Genomic DNA, 18588 nt, shown 5'->3' with positions numbered 1-18588 from the left:
CCTGTGTCCCATTGTCTGGTGAACACATTGGACCTGTGAGTTGCAGGGTCCATCTGACGCCTGCATGTACACACATTGGCCAGTACACATCAGCAATCAGGGACATTCCAAGTGGGCCTTAGAAGACTGTGTACAATCCACAGCTTCATTCACAGGAACAGAAACATCCTTCCACTCCTTTACATGTCCCTGTCGGTGTGGATAGGGGAGTGCATCTTTGTCAGTGTCTGTATGTGTGTAAATCCACGTTCCATTTAAACACAACTGCAATGGACTCCATGCAAGGAATATGTGTGGATGGAAGGAAAAGGGCCTTGACCAAGCGGAATGTCCTCACAGCCCTTGCAAAACTTCAGGCTTTCGATGGCAGAACTAAAGCAGTATGCGTGGATAGCAATCAGAAGTTTTTCAGACGGTATAAAAGGAAGTGAAGGTCAGTCCATTTGGTCAGCAGTTCTCTCCAGTAAGAAATGGAAGGCAGCAGGAAATGTGTTGCAGCCAGGGACTCCTCATTCCCACTGGAGCGACCCTCTGGGATTTGCAGGAGGTTAAAAAGGAGCAGGGTCAGGGATGTGGAGTGCGAGGAGGCACACTGCTCCGCTTCCACAAAGGCATGGGAGGAGGGTGCAGCAGGCCATGTCATCATCCAGCCCACCTGTACCGGAGCAGAGTGCCATTCTCCCACAGCTCCTGCAGAGGACTCACAGGGGCCTTTGGCACATGATCTGTCCCTATTTGCTGAGGAAAAGGGTGATGAAGGACAACACATGTGGGGACTGAGGACTCGCACAGAGGGGAGGGTGATCCAGCCTCTTTACCTACCACGCCAGCACATACCAAGACTGCAGCCTCAAGCACCCCCACCCAACTACACTTCAGGGCACCATACCTGCTGCTGGGGATGGCTTGCCATCTCCCCCTACTGGCCTGTATAACCCCAAATAAACGCAAAAGGATCTTGAGGTCCTAGGTGCAGAGGTGCTCATCAGATATGAGCACCTCACATGTCACAGCTCTGTGAACACAGGTAGCAGCACAGGCCATGTCTTGTGCCGAGACAGTGCAGAACATCAGCACACTTGGGGTCTACAAGCACAAGCCATGTAGGTGAAGTGCTGGGAGAGTATCACTGCACAGAAGGAAGTCAAGATACTTTAGGCAGGGTGCTATGACCCAGATGGGCCCATTTCAGCCCCCTGGAACTCTGGGTACTCAGCAGGATCAGCCTGGAGGGTTACCATAGGGTTGTGGGCTTGGAGAGGCCCCAGCCTATGCCTGGCAAGTGTGATATGGCTTGTGAGCTAACATGGAATTGTCCACAGTGTGCACCTTATGGTGAAGGGGTTGCTGCTATTGAACAGTTGTGGTGAGCCAGCAATATGTGTCCATGTGTAATGAAATGAAAGGGAGCTGGGTTAATTTTGCGGCCTGAGATTAGAGTGTAACTGGTATAAGATGCGTTTGCGCATAGGGATGGTAATGCTATTAAAAGACTGAATGTTTTGTCAGATTTGTAAGGGCTGGTCCGGCCTTAGGCCCTGTTCAGTGGTTAGGTAGGCTTACAGTGATCATAGTTGTCTGGCTTTCTGTGTACTTACAAGTACCATGTTATAGCAAATTCTATGGTGACACAGACGGTTGAGACCTAGTGCACACGTGTGGTGTTGGGGATTGCATTCTCATGCTAGAACTGCCTGGGCAGTTGTCCATGTGACACGGATTGCTATGCCTTCACTTCTGACCACTGGTCATCCGCACACATACACACAATTGGTGTGTATGTGCTCACACGCCTCAGGGTCCTGGGAGGATATTGGGAGTTCCAGGTTCCTGCCACATGCTGGTGGACATGTGCATGTGTTGATATGGCCTGCAGATGTGTTGGCTCCCTATGCCTTCGACTAAACACTCGCCCACTAGCCATGCCACTCGTCATTCACATTCATTACTCAGTGTGTTGCCTGTTACCGGAATGATAAGTGTGTACATCTTTTCAGGTAGCAGCATCTGTGCAGAGAAAAGATGTGTAGTGCCCCCTACTTTAACCTCATAGATATTGGGGGGACGGGAGGTGTACTTGGACATTTCCTGTGCTCGCTGAATTTGTGTGCTCCCTACATGGCTGCTACACCTGTAGCTGTAGGATTTGTATGAGCAAATGTTTCCTCTGTCTGTTGCATGTATAAGTGGCATGTCTCTCCAGCATGGCAGTGATGTTTGCCAGCACATATGTGAATTTCCTGATGTGTCCCTTTGTCATCTCTTGCAGCCTCTGATGCCATTGACCCCATGGCCCAGGACTACGCTCCTCATAACCAGAGAAGTGTGCCAGAGCAGCAACCTGCTGACAGAAGATGGTGATGGATGGGACAATGCAGGTGGCGCATGAGGAGGTAGAAGAGAGGCAGCAAACACTGTCTGCAGAGCCATGTAGCCACTAAGGAGCTACTGTTGCTGTGTCTACTGTGCTTCATAAGCCTCATTCTGCACCACCTGCTCTCCCTTCCTTGGTGCGTGAGTCCCCCGGAAACCCCTCTGTCAGCTACCTGGCGCCACTTCACCAACCACGTCTCTCTCGGTGCCTAGTTCTCTTGGAGGTCCTGTCTCTCTTACGGACCTTGGGTCAGCACGGTGGCCCTGGGAGTGTCCCCGCGCCTCCTGCACTGTAGGGGACATCATTGGACATGCATCACCAGCGGGAGAGGGGTCTCCACAAGACATAACTCCACTTGGACCATCTGTGCTGGCTACTGCTGTCCATCCAATGGAGCCAACCCTGTCCACCCTAACAACCACAGCCACTGCGCCTTCAGGGGAATCGCCTGATGTCACCAGGGAACAGGTGCCGGTGAGGACATTTTGAGATAGCTTTATGCAGGGCACCAGTGAGGCCATCAGCGAAGGCTTCCAGAAGGTGGAAAAGAAGGTTATGGAAGCAGGGGAGAGACAGGTGGGGGCTATGAGGAAGGTGGAACAGGGATTGAGGGAGTAGGTGAGAGGTGTTGGGAAGGGCATTGCAGGGGTAAGTGCTGAGTTACGTGAGATGAAAGAAGCTGTCTGTGGAATTCAACATTTATCTATGCCACCAATAGCCCTTGCCCCTCGCAGGTCCCCCGAGCTCACTCTCTTTTACACCCTCTTCCTCCAGGAGTGGGCCATGGACAGCGACCTAGTCCCACTTGCCACATGCCTCAATCTCCTCCTCCAGACGATCAAGGCAGTGGCCCTATTTGAGGTGTTTGTTACAGGTGAAAGTGATGGTGAGGAGACAGAGCGTGTCTAGATCCCATGTTCTCCCTCCTCATGTGTCCTTCCCACATGGGTTCCCGCCCCAAGAGTCTGCTGGATTTGAGTTGTTTACATTTATATTTGTTTTTCTATGCCCTCTGACTGCCTTTTTACATACTTTATTTCAATCCATCTGCTAGCCAACCTGTTGCATTATTATCTTTGCCTCCTATGTGGATTGTGTGAGCCTTGACAATATCCAGGTTCCTTTCCAACATTCTCAACCTTTCTGTTGTATGTTATTATTCTTTATTCTTACCCTTCATTAAACGTGTTTTCAGTTTATAGTTACAGTGTGTGTTGTGGTGATTCATCAGGTCTCGTCACTTCTCCCTAGGTGGGAGCCCTTTCCTATGAGGCTAGGAAGGTGAGGCTGCTACCCAATAGTCCCAATAGGGGTGATAATATAGAGGAGGATCTCATGGGGAGGAACTCCCCATCCTGGGGATAAGGATGTCCCACCTGGGGAAAGGCCTCCCTTAAACCCTGTCACACAACCCCCTATGCTCCTGTTCACCCTTTTCTCCCACAATTGTTAATGTAACCATGTGTTACTGTAAAAGCCATGACTGTGACAAATGTAAAACATACTGGGACAAAGAAGAAAATGAGAAGCATATGCAAAGTCAGCCAAGTACTGTAATGAGGTGGCTCACTGCAGGCATGAAGAGTACCAAAGAGACTTTCCAAGATGGTGTTGATGTTGCACCTGGTGTGAGAAACCTGAAGGTGGCTCGCCCGCTATCTGTCACCCAGGTGGCCAGGAGTTGGCCATCACTACTGGAAGCAGTTCCTGGGGGTGGACCAGTGTTTGAGGATCACCTGGATGGATGGGGGTCTCCGGGGAGTGGAAGTGGGACAACGAAGGATGAGACGCGGTATCCCATTCCTTATAATACCGTTTCCACCTTCTACTAGGTAGCATACCTAGCAACTCAACCCTCCTCCCCCTTTTCTAACACAAACACTTTCTCACTGACAATTCGTCGTGAGCGACAACGGACAAACATCAGAGCCGTATAGCTAACATGTCCCAACGCAATGGTCAGGCAGAGCCAGGCAATTACTGAAATGTACACCCACCCCTGACTTCCATCACCCTTCCCCACATGGATAAGAGGCGGAGCACGAAAAGCACACTCTGAGCAAGGCAAAACGCACGAGGAAGCAGCAATTCCGAGATGGCAGTTTAAACCGAGGAGAAAGGCGGTGAGATCAGAGAGGACGACAGGGAGGGAATTACCCTTGCCCTTTTCTGCTCAAAACCACGACTTTCAAGAATCCTCAAGGAAATGAAACATAAGACCGGGTATTGCAGCTGACGAATAGTGTAGCATGTGTCAAAGGTACACAGGGCCCTCGTGCATTGATAGCCAAGGTGGGGAGAAGCGATTGCAACCGTGGTACTATCCTTGACTCCGACAGCAAAGTAACGCCAATGAGTTCAGCACAACTGGTCAGTTCAAGAAACTGATAGCAGACCGCACTGTGTTATGCTCAAGGTTGCAAGTGGCAACATTGTATGAAGAAAGAGAACTTGAATACAATTGAACTTTGTGAAATCAAGATAAGTACCAGATAATGGCCTCATCACGAGTTGGGCTGTAGCCCTTAAATGCGGTGGCAACGGTATTACAGCCGCATTTAAGGGCTGGCCCTATCACGAGTTGGGCGCTAAATGGGCTGTTTTACCTCCAGCCTTTCTCTGGAGGTGAAAATCCCCTGTTTTTGGCTGTATTACCGCCGGCTGTATTAGCCCGCATAATTAGCACTGAAAATGCCCCATTGGATCCAATGGGGAATGGGGATTTACCGTTAACACCCAACTTGTGATCCGGCGGTAATACAGCCAGACCGGTCGGTGCTAGGACTATTACAGTCAGCAGTATTACAGCCGGGAATACAGCCCAACTCGTGATGAGGCCCAATGAGTGGTCCAGTGGCGAGTGGGTGCTCACTCGAAGGTCTCTGTTTGGTAGCCCCCGTTCTGAGTGGGGAAGAATTGTTGGACTGTAAAATCGAAGTGGTCCTGCAGTGGGTTATGTTGAACCCTGTGCACACTTGAAAGTCTTTGATTCTCTGTAAACTGGAGTTGGCTTGAAGCCGACTCGGGGTACTCATTGTAGAAAAGGGGTTTAAGCCCGAAGAGGGGGATCCTGGGTGAACAGTAACACACCCGAGAAGATTATTGAGGCAAGGGTGAACCCAACTGAGGGATGACTGCAAATTAGGGTGAACAGTAACGGACCCAAGAAGATTATTGAGGCAAGGGTGAACCTGACAGATGGATGCCTGCGAATTAGGGTGAAAAGTAACATACCCAAGAAGATTGTTGTGGCAAATGTGAACCCGACTGAGGGATGCATAAATATTGAAGTTGGTCTGAACCCGACTGAGGGAGGCTAATGGTGAAAGAAGGATCAGAGCCCAGCTGAGGGGGATCCAGGGTGAAGAGTAAATCGCCCGACGTGAATATTAAGAAAGGAACTTTTCTTTGTTGTTTGTAGAACATCAGGTCCTCTGAAGCAAGAGACTTTGCATAAAAGAGACTTGGGCACAGAAGGCCCTTATGTTGGTGAAAGAAACTGACCTCGTGCCAGAGAAGCCCAGGAGAGTGCTGTGCTTGATTGACCCTCCTCGTCCCATGCTAAAAACGTGGGGAAGGGAGGCCCACGGCCTAACATCCTGACTTATCATTTTGTGAAACCTCTTTCTTTTTGTGAACATTATCCCACACTATTTTGTAGCATAGCAGTAAGGATTGGCAATATTTCTGTTTTAGTATAGGCCCTTTTTATTTGACTAGACTCCACCAGGACTGTATTCTAATGTGATGGTCGTAGCTTGCTCCCATCTTAGATTCAGGTTTTTCACACCCCTGATAACCTTCAATAAAACACCCTTGAACTGTGATCACTTGTGTCCGTTTTACCGGGATGCCATGCCTTCCTTACACTGAGCAGAGTAAACATTATAAAGTAGAAAGCAAGAACGGAATAGGGAGCTCTTATTGCGCGAGCCATCAGCATGCAAATCCTGGCCGGGAGATTCAAACCAGGAGGACCAGTAACGCATAGAAGCTGTTCCTCCATACAGCGGCTGTAAATAAAGGGATGCTGCTACATTGTTGCTGGAACCGGCTGGGAGCCGACTCACCTGAAGGAAGAAGCATTCGAGGAATTGACGCGACGGAGGAATGGTGGACCAGGAGGTCTGGAAACAGTATCGAGAACACTAGCTGGAGCCTGCCCAGACAGGTGTCAGAAATCGCAGAAGAAGGAACCCTTGAACCCGGCAAGACCCGGTGCTGCGTGCCAACAGAGAACAAGGTGACAGGAATGGCAGGATGACAGGGAGGGGTCTGGGATGCCAAAGCAAGAAGCCAAATTTCATCAGGAGTCACCTCCCATGTCGCCGTGGTCAGCCAAACACCACTGCCCAAGCAGAGTGCATTGGGAGTCATCTCCCTTGTCGTAATGATCAGCCAAACACCACTTCCCGAGCAGAGTCTATCGGGACTCATCTCCCTCGTCGCAGTGGTCCACCCAATACCACTGTACAAACAGAGGGCATCAGGAGCCATTTCCCTCAGCGCAGTAGCCCCTCAAAAATCATTGGCAAACCTGAGCGCTTCAGGAAACAAATTCCCCATCGCAAGAAACAAACAAATGGAGAGACATACAAGGAAGATACAGAGAACCCTGGAAAGGATGTTCCTCATAACAATGTTAAATGGAAGCCAAATAAGGCTGGGAGCTTTTATACTTCCTGGAAGGGGTTAAAGAGGATAATTCAAGTTATATGCAAGAGTCTTTGAAGAATAGTTTGTGAAACCTTGACAGATGGACCAGAAGAAGGGAGTAATTCCCCTGGTCCCTTGTGGTAGAACATTGAAGGAGTTCCTTGTAGTATAAGACTGAAGCAGCGAAGAGAAGGCAGTCATTCTCCCGATTAAGGAAACTCAAACTTCACTTTAGTTAAAGACTTATGTTTATAGTGTTAGGGATAGAATAGTTGATTTCTGACAGAGGAATTTAATTATGACGGCCATTCAGCCAGCTCACTAAAGTTCTCCTAGGTTGAGGCAGGGCAAGCCCCTAAGAAGTAAGGAGAGATAGGTTTCTTTATTTAATACAAGTTTATAACCCACAACATGACCGTTTCCTTCTTCTACACCCTCACAGTGTGTATTTACTCTGGTCTGCCCCATGTATGCTGCTAGGCATGGCATCTGCCCTTATGGGTTGTATGTTTAATGCCTGTATTTGCCTATTCATAGTGCATGTCAATGAGTAATTGTCTCGGAAGGCACATGGCCAGCCACCCCCATTTCTGGTGAGTTGGCCTGTGACGGAGGGACTGTGCTTTCTCTTACTGGCATGTGTGTGTTCAGTCAAACCGTTATTGCTACTGCGTATTGAAAGCCATAGGGTTGATTGGTGTCTGATTGTGTGCATTTGTCTTGTCCACATTGTCAGGATGAGTGACCAGATGTGCGTTAGTGGCTGCTTTATCGATGCACATGCCTCCAGTGATGTTTACTGGCACTGCAGCATTGCTACTCCTCATGTGGTTACTTGGGGTGTGTTGTGCATTCATCCGTCTGCTCAATTGCCATGGGGCAGACTGTATTCTGGAAATGCTTGATGTTGGGGGACAGGGGCGGACGTCGCCGGCACCTCTGCGATTTAGAACGAGGCAATTGCAGAAGATGATGTTTTAGGGGAACTGGGAGAATGTAGGAGGGAGGGGGTCACCCACAGAAACCAGATTGTAGGGGAAATGTAGTGAATACTGGTACTAATATGTGTGGAATAAAACTCAATTTTTCAAGTTAAACGCCATTTTGAAATCAAGGTCTAGTGCCATAGCAATGCCAGTATGCTTAATCCTGTCCAGAGGGTTAGAAGGATGAGCGTGCATGTTCTGCTCGGAGCCCTGGCAGCCCTGCAGGAGGTTAATTCACTGGAGATACACAGTTCTCCATTGTGTATTATCATTAGTGCTTGGAACCCAGAGGGAATGTGCCCTGCAAGGCCAGAAGAGGGCTGGAGCGGATCTTTAAAGAGTTATCCCACAGGAAGGAGGGGTGATGGCTTTAGGCATTTGCAGCCAGGGACCCCGAGCCCAGGACACAAGCATTTGAGTGCACGGGACAGCCTATGACCCCCTGGCCATAAAACTGTACATTGGCCAATCGATCAAGAAAATCAGAGAGCAGTGACGGGCTGCCCATACCATCAGTTCAAGTGATTTTTTCTGTGTGGTGCCATGGGAGAAGGTAATAAATTTCGACCTGCGGTGGGAAATTTGTGGGGGTACAGGCGTGTCTGGGATAGGAGTGGGGGTTCACGTAGTTCAGAGAAGTTATCATGACCTCGAAAGTATCGTCCTCGCTCATGTCCTTGGTGCCAGGTGTACTGTAGAGCTATGAAATAATGAACTGTGTAGATAAATTGCCAATCAGATTCTTTATACCAGATGACAGAAGAAGATGCCCACGTGGAAGGTGATGGACATAAAATGGTGGGACCAATCGCCTGGCATCCCGTATGAAGCAGGCTATATGTGTATATGGTTGCACCAACCAGCTACATGGATTTCTAACCTATGAGATGTGCATTATTTGTGATGTTGTGTATCTGTAAAACATATTGCTTATGCTGGTTTTGTAATAGCACTTCATGGCAGCAGAGTTTGTTGCTGGCACATACTTGTATATTTGGGAGGATACAACTTGCAAGAGGTGTACCAGGCCTTTTTCTGTAGTGTTTTTTTTCTGGGTGTGAGCATTGAGGAGCTACTCTACAAATTGGTGACCCTGACGTAATCCCAGATTTTCTGCAGATACGGAGGATTCCTGGCTGCACATCTGGACGGGCCACGCCTACCTGCAGCGACCAGTCCCAAGCGTGCAACCCGTAGTGGTGTACATGAGCTGTTTTGACAGAATTCCGGTCTGCTTTTTCGGAGTAGGCGTGGCTCCTAAGATGGTGTAGGCCATTAATCGAACCGTGTGACAGCAGCAAGGGTGAACACGCAGAGTGAAATTACACCTCTTGTGAGTGAAAACAATGGGGGAGGATGTTGAGACGGAAGCGAGAGAACCTGGGGAAAAGGCATGCAAGTTTGTATGCGCTGAAGAGGAGGGTGTGAGAGTGCATGGTGGAGTGGTGTATGACTGAGTTGAGTAGCGTGTAAAGACCACAAGATGGATATATAGATATATATATATATATTTTCAGTAAAAAACCGTTAACAGGACGTTATGGTTCCAAGTAAAATTGAAAAACCCCTGAAATGCGGCAGTTATGGTAAGCTAAGCAACTATAATTCGCACCACCACCGTGCATTGCTAATACTAACACCCAGGACATCAAAGATGACATCACAAATGTCATTGATGACATCACTGATGACATCACATGTACGTTTACTTTTCATGAAAACTCTGTTCAAAGGATTATTATTATAATGTTGTCAAGAATCATTGGAATAGATATCTTGAGCTATGTAGTGCATTAGGCAATGCATTGATATAAATAGCATTTTATTATGAAGTTCTTTACAGTATAGTAAGCTACTCATGTATAAATATAAGCATTGCGTGCGGCATACATGATGGAGGTGCAATATTCATAATCTTCCCATGTTGAATAGTGAAATGATAAATGCTTTCTTATTAGAGTTTTGTGTACTGTGCAACATGTAATAAGTAGCTAATAAAACCACTTACTGCATAATTTCATTATTACCTAAAAAACACAAAGACAACAACACATACAAATATGAGTATATATAGAGAAAGTGAAGTACGCAAAAAAGCAGCAGTAGAAGCAGAAAGTGTTCACAACCTAACTGATTAGCTTTATGCACAGAAAGGATTGCTCTGCTTCAAACCTACTACTTCCCTATGTACAAATATTGCATGATGGGACTGCACCCTAAAGAAAGTAATGCAAATACAAATATGAGCACATCCAGAGAAAGTACAGTAATAAAAAAACAGCAGAACAATAAGAAAGTGTTGATAACCTTACTGATTGTCCTCATACACAAAAAGCATTGCTATCTTTTAAGTGTGTATTTTTCCTATGTATATGTTTCATATGCTGTGAGTGGACGCTAAGTGAATTAATGTAAGAACATATTTGAAGTATAAGTCTACAAATATAGTACTTTTTGATTTCTTTGTTCCTAACTATTACTGGCCAAGCTATATCACTAAAGGAAAAAAGAGCAAGGCAGATATGTTATGTCATCAATGACATTTGTGATGTCATCTTTGATGTCCTGGGTGTTAGTCTTAGCAATGCATGGTAGTGGTGCGAGTTACGGTTGCTTAGCTTACCTTAACTGCCGTATTTCAGGGTTTTTTCGGTTTTACTTGGAACCATGACGTCCCTTTAACAAAGTTTTTTTACTGAATTTCATAGATTTTTAGTAGTGCAACTTAACCATAACGTCCCTTTAACAAAGTCTTTTTACTCAATTTCATAGGTTTTTAATAGCACAACTGGACAATAACCTTCTGTTATCACATTTTATTTTATTCAATATACATATTCATATTGTGAATTTGATAGATGTTTACTAGGATTCCCTGACTTTATATACATGTAACATAGAACATACTGAACCCCCAGCTAGTGATTTTGATGTCCGCGGACTATACGCATGTCCACGGACGGATGCGGTCAACATCAACACTACCCAAAAACTCAGGGGTTATCTTAAATTGTTCAATCAAGAGATATCAACACTGCACAAGTTCAAAAAGCAGCATATAAACACATTCTATCTAATAATAAATAAGAAGTGGAACCTATATATGTAACACATCAACCATCCATTTAAATACCATATGTACTTAAATGGAATATACCAAAACAAAAAAGATATCCCTCCAACATAATTACCTCACAGAAACTGCACGGCTAGGAGCACAGCAGACCTACACAACAGTAAGAACACAACTTACCAGAAGCTAGTAAGTAAACTTCATTGTTCTTATATATTTCTAAACTTTCTGTATTAGGTACACTAAAAGTAATATATATATATTTTATTTTACACAGACATGGCCAGTACTTTGGAATGGCTTGAGGAACATTTTCCATGTGAGGAAATGACTGAAGATAGCGATACTAATGGTAGACACTTCTCTATATAACCAAATTAATAATCATAAATTTATGTGTACTTAACTTTTTTTTTTTCACAGACCGTACAAACATTGAGAATAATACACCTAAAGACACATTAGAACATACTCTGCACCACATGGAAGAAAAAATTGACATGCTAATGGAAAATTTCAATCTTTTGAAACATTTTGTGGAGGACCACATAAAAGAAAAAATTTAATATAATTGTCCCACATGTACCTGTTCCTCCTCTCCATGTCCCAGTCAACTATCCCCAAACCTTCCCCACCAAGAAAAACGTTACGATGGGACTTCCATCCCTTCATCTCCTCCCATCTATCCTCTCCAAACCCCCAATCCCCCTTTCTTTGTGTCAGTTTCTGCTTCCCCCTCTTTTGCATAAATTGTATATCTGTATATAATAAAACAAATATTAGATGTGTTTTAATTCAGTCCTTTGTGTTTTATTTTTTTTAAAAGGCAGTTAAGATGTCCGCGGACAGCGCGGGAGTCCGGAATGTCCGTTATTAACCAAAATGGGGGTGTCCTAAGGACACTAAACCTGTCCGTAATGTCTGCAGGCAAGTTGAAACTGTTCTAAGAACATGCGCGGTGTCCGTAATGAACCAAAATGGAGGTTTCCTAAGGACACTATACCCATCCATACTGTCCGCAAGCAAGATGGAACTCTTCTCAGAACACACTCTGTGTCCTGAATGTCCGCAATTAACCAAAATGGAGGTGTCCTAAGAACACTAAACCTGTCCGTAATGACGGCAGGAAATTTGAAACTGTTCTAAGAACACATGCGGTGTCTGGTATGTCCTTATTTATTCAAAATTGGGGTGTCCTAAGGACACTATACCTGTCCGTAATGTCCGCAGGCAAGTTGAAACTGTTCTAATAACACGTGCAGTGTTTGGGATGTCCGTAATTGTCTGTAGAACATCTACGCACATGCGCACCACCCCCATAAATCCTATGAACATTGCGCCTGTACGTAACTGTCCGTCTCACTTGTGTCGCACTTTTAATTAGTTTGAGGACCCGAACACTGTCCGTAGAACACCCGCGCTCATGCGCACAGACATTCCTGTACATTTGGTGTCCTGCGGACACCCGTTCCCTTCGCGGACTTGTTCGCGACGTCATCATGTGACCGCACCCACGCTAAGTGTACATTTACGGACACTGTCCAGGTCCCTGAACATTTTAAAAGTACTTTTTCAGGCAATCCAAAGTATTTTATAGTAAAAGTTCACCATAGCACATGTCCCAGACAATGACCCTGACTTTCTACATACTTTTGTGGAACTTTTTGAGCCTTTTTGGGGTGTTCGATCTGTCCGCGAACACAGTTTTGTGTATGTACTGTGATGCAGTACTCTGCAGGAGGGAGAGACTTCGAAGTGCTTTTGAGACTGCGGTCACAGAGCACGAGAAGACCTTCCCACTACCTAGGTAAGGCCCACCCTACATCTTACTCTCTCCACCTGCCCTTTCTTATCCCCGTGGTTGGTGTCCCCGCCTTACCCTCCTTTGCCCTCCTCTCATAGTGTGTCGTGTGTAAAAAAACAAAAAAAATAAAACAGCAAAAATCCCCTAAAAAAGGCTCTTTTCAGAGCTGCCTTTCACAGTCTAAAAATAGACGTGACAAATAAATGAAGCAGGGCCCTGTGCATTTTTTAGAAGTCCGCGGACATCTAAAATGTTTGGGTGCTGCCCTATCAAAACCATTGCACTTTTCTCTGGAAGGAAGTGGTGGCTCTGAAAAGAGCCTTTTGGTAGTGTTTTTTTGTGTTTGAAAAACTTGAAATAGTCAACACCTACTACTCTCTCCTTACACAACACACCCAATAAACTTTACTGACCAATCCCTTGCTCTGCTCATTCTCATTTGCATGCCTCTCCACCCCAAAATCCCTGTATGTAATACGCGGTGTCCACGGATTACCACCATGTCCGCGGACATATCGTAACTTGGACAGCCCTTCTACCATTTCTACTTCACTCTCTGTGCCATTTCCTCATTGGATACAGCTAACCAGTCACACAACCATTCACCAATCTCATCCAAGACCTCTACATCTAACTCTATCATCAGAGTTCAGCACTTCAAATATACTGTTGATCACTCTGAGTACAAGTCTCATATCATTGGAAAGCACCTACTACAAAAACTACTCTACAAGTCTCCAAGATTTCTACTTGCAGCTGTATGCATATCCACATGCATGAATACAAACTACAGGTATGCAGATTTTCTGCACAGTACATGTACAACTCCTATAGATGCATATAAACGGAATAACTGCAGCTTAATCTGTGTAACCTTTAAAATTAACTTACTGCCATTTTTCCCCATCTGCTATAATCAACTATCACTTCCAAACCTGTCTGCTAATAAATTCTTTTTTTTACATACACACACCTATCTAAAAAATTATAATATTAGAAGATGGGAGAAATAACAATATAATTGTGGAAAAACACTTAGTAGAGTATTATAAAATTACACACAGCCAGTAAAAGGTCATGCATCTTCATACACTCACACACATAGACACTATCATTGAAAAGCTCCCTCCTGCAATAACACCACTAGCTGTAAATCACAACCTTGTGCTTTATTACCCACACCTTCACAAATGCATAAATTCCATGCTTTTCTATACAGTTTCTGCCATTTACCTTATAAAAATTGCAACATAAATATATAATTATTTCTTCTTTCTCCTAACATCCTATAACACAGCTTTAAAAAACAAAGTGAGTTTCATAAGTTAATATTCTACTCATTTGCAAAGCATGTTGAACTAAAATATTGTAAATAGATATAAATGGTGCACATGGTCAAATGAAACTGCATGCATACACTATGTTCAGATATCAAACAAGAATACTACTACAAAAAAAAAAAATCAATGGCTCAATTAACGTCGTGCTATAAACACACACAATTACTAACTTCTTTCTTTTACAATTGCAGTGAAGACCACTCTCATGGAAAACGGCAGCATCTGAACTCACAAAAAAAAGTACAATACGACCTTAATTTCTCTGCCTAGTCTTTAAATCTCTCCACGGTCTTGCTCTCCCTCATCTCTTCTCCCTCATCTCTTTCTACACTACCTCCCACTCCCTTCGTTCTGCTGACCACTTCCTTCTCACTGTTCCTCCTACCCTTGTGCCACATACTTTTTCAGCTCCTTCCTTCTTCTAGCCCCCCTGCACTGGAACTCCTTACCTCTCTCACTCTGCTCTATTTCTACCTTTTCCTCATTCCACACTTCCCTCAAATCTCTCCTTCTCCATTCCCTGTTATGAAACCCCTCCCCCATTCTTTCCCCCTCCCCCTTGCCTTATCTCCTTGATTATCTCCCTCCCCTCCCCATCCGCCCCATTCTCACCCTTCACCCCATCTGTTTCCTTCCTCCTCCTCTTCCCCACCCCTCCCTCTCGCTCTCAGATCTACTGCACTACTTCAGTTTAATTGCTATACTTACTGTTTTGTTGTGTGGTTGATTCATGTAATTTGTGCACCAAAAAAAACGAAGATTTGTGCACCATTCTGTTCACAAATCACCATTTATTAAACAGGGATTAGCAGGCAGAATGACACACAAATCTCTATTTTTCGGAACACAAATAACATAACTCAGACCCTAGAATGTTAGTATTACAAAACAAAGAACTGTTTTAATTTTATACCATTAGATTTACTATCAGTGCTTCTCCTCACCAATAGCTCACTTTCTACTGTCATCTGAACTGCACTATAGTAACACACATATAGAAGAATAGCCTTCCCAACAAATTGTAGCTGCCCAATGCACAATTACACACCACCACATACATCTTTACCATCATACTCAGGCACTCATGCATACAGCACGCATACATTGCACACCAGCCCAACCCATACCTTCTTTTTTCGTTTCAATAGACCCCACAGAATGCCTACCAGAAAGCAAGTCCATAGAAAGCAACACAGAAATAGAGCAAATGAAAATAAAAGTTTCCAAAATAAGCATCCATCTCTAGCAGAGTTTGTACAAAAAGTTCAAAGAAAACAGCTAATACAGGCATTTAGCATAACAAAACAATCTTACAGTACAGAAACTTTGCCTCCTCTATCAAAATGTAAAAGAATACGAAAAATGATTAACAAGAATGCTGCTACCATTACTGCTAAAACTGTTCCTATAAATCTTGATATAGTGGCACGTAACCATACCCAAAAAAGTATTTTAGCAAAAATGCCACTGAGTCCTTCAGAATCTTATAAAAACAGGAGACAAATCATGCACAACCCTTAAAACCTACCATAGAAAATTACTCTTAGAAGCGTTGATAGACAGTGCAATCATTCTCAAAAGAAAGTTATTTATTTTAGTGTTTTAGTGTTAAAAGGAATGAAACCACTAACAAAACTAACTACTAAATTACAAAAAAGACTTCTCAATAAATGGAATGTCAACAAAAATAACTTCTCAAATATCTGTGGAGGTGATGGAGTCACACCACGAGTACAGAACCATATTTTAATGAAGAAGCATACAAACAAAATCAAACAAACACAATTGCCATACATAGCAGTGGATTTAATACCATAATGCAACAAGAAATACTGCTTACAAAATGATCCCCAGAAAACTCAGTATCAACTCTCCATTCGACTGAACCAGAATGTCCAGTATACAAATGGCCATGCACGTCAATGTGTAACATTGCCAAAAAATCTTTCAAATGTTTACGCCAGTTCCTCAATCAATATGTGAAAGGCAAACATAAAATCAAAATGAAACTGCTGCAAAATATGGATACCTGTCCAGTGCGCAAATACAAAGGACACCAAGGACATTCATTGGCCTACATTTCAGGACCTATTTGCAAAAACACCTTCCATCATATCAAAATATCAACACATCATTCAACTATAACAAATCTAGTCTATAAACTGTACTATGCTAAAAGTCCTGCTTTAGCACTTGAACATTTAAATAACAATCTTCTAAATGGTACAGCCAAAGAACTACTGGAAGAAATAGAGCATATCCAGAAAAAATATTTTGGACGTGAAAGCCACTTACAAAATACAGTAGCTGTACAACAGACTAGCAACAATTGTAGAGATGGCAATCTTCTACTATACACATACAAAAAGGAAATACTAAAATTTAAAAGTACATCCGCTGAAGTACCAAACCATGTGTGTGTGTTGACGCAGAACTTTTTATAAAAGCAACACAAAAACTATAGATGTAACATACACAATAGAAAACAATGAAGATTCCAAATGGTTTGAATTAGCTCTCTACCTTATAGCTGAAAACAAATACAAAATAACTGATCCCTTAATACTTTGCAGTTATTGCACTACAAAACTTGACAACAATCAAACTCCTTCACGTGCTATCACAAATAATTTGGAATTATTCCCACTACCAAAACCCCTGCAACAACTCAATTTATATGATAGCATCATAATTCAAACAGTGCACCCATTTCAAGCATTAATACGCTTTCAACCAAAAACAGCAAAATTACCTCCCTTTGAATTGGTGAAAGGCATTTGTGAATAAAGTAGTTTATTTACCATTAGATCTAAAAGAAAATGTGCACACTCTGGGAGTGCAACATCCAATAGAGCAATCTTTAATTGCCTTAGTAAAGGGTGTACCTACAAAAGACAAACAAATTTGGCAACAACTCGTAGACTTACAAAAGGTACCACAAGCCTTGCAATATCTAAAAGACAATAATAAATACTACAAAGAAATAAATATTGAAGAAAACTCAAGGGAAACAACTGAAATGATTCAAGAGTCACCAAACACTGGTCAATTTGAACTTCTAGATCCTGCTACAGTATCCAATATTTTAGACCATTATACAATTCATCCATTACACTCTAATGAAACCATAGATGATGCACTAGAAATGTACCAAATGCGACAAACCAAAGGATCACCAATCAGCATATGGGAAAAAAGTATAGAAGCACGTGCTTTTCCTCTACTCTTTCCTACTGACAAAGGAGGAAGGTACGATGATAGACCTATTCAGATAACAACATCAGAATACCGCCCGTTACGTATGTATTCTGAAGATCCACATTTTGTCTAAATCTGGGAATACATATTCCACCTACTCTTTGAAAGTGAACTAGCAACTCTATGTTACGGAGTTGCACACACATTAAAATTAGGAACCCACTTTCAAAATATGTCAGCTATGCAATTACTACAAAAAGTGCAAGAAAAAGATGATGTTTTACAATCAAGCATTATAAATCTGTTAGCAAACATGCATGGTACTAAAGAGTACTGGTTCCGACATCACAGAGATGTACGGTGTATGATAAGAAACCTTGGTGCACCCACTTGGTTTGTTACATTAAGTTGTGCAGAATATGCATGGGAAGATTTACATGATTTCCTACGCATATCAAAAACAAAACAAACAGACATACTAACACCTGGAGAAGTTTGCTCTCTAGATCCTGTTAATGTTTCAAGATATTTCCATCATTGCTTCATTGCTATGCTACACTTTATTTGTAATAAAACTGTTCCTCCACTCGGAGAAGGGTAACACTTCTTTTGGAGAAAAGAATACCAAACCAGAGGAGCACCACGTATCCACATGCATTTATGGATTACAGATGCTCCTAAATTTGGTCAAGACAGTGATGCCACTGTTTTACAGTTTATCAAAAATATGTCACTTGTGAAATTCCATAAGAAGCAACAAATAGTGATCTTCATGCACAAATTGTACAATTTCAAAGACACAAATGTGGCAAATATTGTCATCGCAAATACAACAACAAAGGGAAATAACTACACCAAATGCCCCTTTGGTTTCCCTAGACCGGTTACAGAAACAGGTGAAGTGAACAACTTCATGTCTTCAGTTAGACATAGTGTTAAAGGTAAATCACCTAAAATCACCTACATAAAAAGAACAGAAGAAGCAAAACATATCAATGATTACAATGCAATCATTGCCTTATTATGGAATGCAAACATAGATGTGCAGTACATTGCAGAATATTCCACTGCAGTTGCACAATATGTTACAGCCTACTTAACCAAAGCAGATAAAACAGAGCTTCAAGACCTCTGGAATGACCTATCATCAGACAAAA

The 18588-nt window shown here is 43.3% G+C and overlaps 1 protein-coding gene and 1 long non-coding RNA gene across 7 annotated transcripts in view; one reads left to right on the top strand and one right to left on the bottom strand.

The window, feature by feature from the left end:
• Positions 1–3575, top strand: part of LOC138545415 (uncharacterized) — a 76159-nt gene extending 72584 nt beyond the window's left edge. Inside the window, exon 2 of the long non-coding RNA XR_011290817.1 lies at positions 2270–3575. This is a non-coding gene — a long non-coding RNA (uncharacterized lncRNA). The remainder of the gene's footprint in view (positions 1–2269) is intronic.
• Positions 1–18588, bottom strand: part of LOC138545302 (FRAS1-related extracellular matrix protein 1-like) — a 1530918-nt gene that overhangs the window by 414126 nt on the left and 1098204 nt on the right. The window lies entirely within an intron of this gene.

This window comes from Ambystoma mexicanum, chromosome 1q, assembly GCF_040938575.1.
Source record: "Ambystoma mexicanum isolate Mex_15411 chromosome 1q, UKY_AmexF1_1, whole genome shotgun sequence".
NCBI classification, from domain to species: domain Eukaryota; kingdom Metazoa; phylum Chordata; class Amphibia; order Caudata; family Ambystomatidae; genus Ambystoma; species Ambystoma mexicanum.
Note: the sequence above shows the minus strand (reverse complement) of the source record. Positions and strands in the feature narration are given on the sequence as shown.